Source organism: Octopus bimaculoides, chromosome 11 (genome assembly GCF_001194135.2).
Source record: "Octopus bimaculoides isolate UCB-OBI-ISO-001 chromosome 11, ASM119413v2, whole genome shotgun sequence".
In the NCBI taxonomy this organism is placed as follows: domain Eukaryota; kingdom Metazoa; phylum Mollusca; class Cephalopoda; order Octopoda; family Octopodidae; genus Octopus; species Octopus bimaculoides.
Window position 1 is genome coordinate 72,791,928 of NC_068991.1, and position 1,518 is coordinate 72,793,445.

Here is a 1,518-nt window from a genome sequence, read left to right on the forward strand (position 1 = left end):
ACACACACACACACACACACACACACACACACACATACGGTGGTATTTTTTCAGCTTCCGTCGACCAGATCTACTCACAAAGTTTTAGTCAACAAGGTTTTAGAAGACACTTGCCCAAGGTTCCACACAAGGGCACTGAACTCGGAACTATGAAGTAGGGAAGCAAATTTCTCATGCTTGATTAATTGAGGCAGAGTGAAGTTGTTTCTGCTAGACCCCTCTGGAAGAAAAGCCTGAAAACTCTATTCTAAGGACCCTTTTAGGAATTGTGGGTGGAGAAGATGGACGAATGAAGCTAGTTTTGCATATTTAATGTTGTAAGTAGTGTTAGAAATACTTATGCAGTGAAGAAAATGGCAATGCTAGTGAAGGAACAACATTTTTTAATTGTAGGAAGTACATGATATTCCTTCGGAATGAGGCTAATCCATGTTTGGAAGTGTCTTCTATTGTCGCGAGGATTAATGGATTATAGGCGTGAATAACTAATATTCCTTTTCTTCTCTCTCTAATTATTTCTCATTAGATATTCAATTAAATATGGTAAAAGTAACTTTACTATTATTTTCCTTTTGGATAGAAACTCTGGGCAATTTCTCTCTGTAAAATATTCTCTAAAATTTCGTTGTCGAGGGATAATGAGACAAATCTGGAGATACGAGTGCATGTCATCGAAGAGAAATCTGCCATCCTGAATGATTGATCGATCGAACGGTTGACATGAAGCAGTCAATTAGTTAACTGGTTAATTGATTAATTAGTAGAGTGTTAAGAATGTTTTCTTTATTATTTTCCATATTATTTTCTTTATTGAATAAAAATTTAATAATAATAATGATAATAATAATAATAATAATAATAATAATAATAATAATAATAATAATAAGAAGAAGAAGAAGAAGAAGAAGAAAAAGAAGAAGAAAAAGAATAACAAGAGCTCTCAGAGAGCGCAAACCTCCATCAATGCAACACCAACGTCTTTTCAACGATTAACCGGAGATTATTTTTAAAATGAGAATATCTGAAATAAAAAATCGACTGCTCTCACAAACGAGAATACTAAAAATAAACCCGACCGCTCTCAAACGGAAAAAATAATCCATATACCTTGTCCGGTACCTGATCGACCCCAATGGGAGTCATGGAATGTGCAAGTGGGTGCGCAGGCCGTATTTGTAATGTTGTGTGTGTGTCGTCTGGGTAATGAAAATATTTGCATGACTTGAGCGCATACATGTCGATAAGTCTTTGGGAATCACTACGTAAAAGTTTGGGAAACGTTGGTTGAAATGCAACAGGAACTTTGGTAGGGAAACGTAATTGAACATAAAAATTATAATTGTAATGAAATGCATACGGTATCGTGGTCTAAAATTCCGGTCTTCCTTTAGTAACCCTATTGTTTTAGATCGATGCATAGAATTATGTATATAAGTACACTGTAAAGTGTTAAAATGTATGTATAATCTCCTAATATAACAATGAGCGTTGTCTTTTTATATATCTGTATATATATAT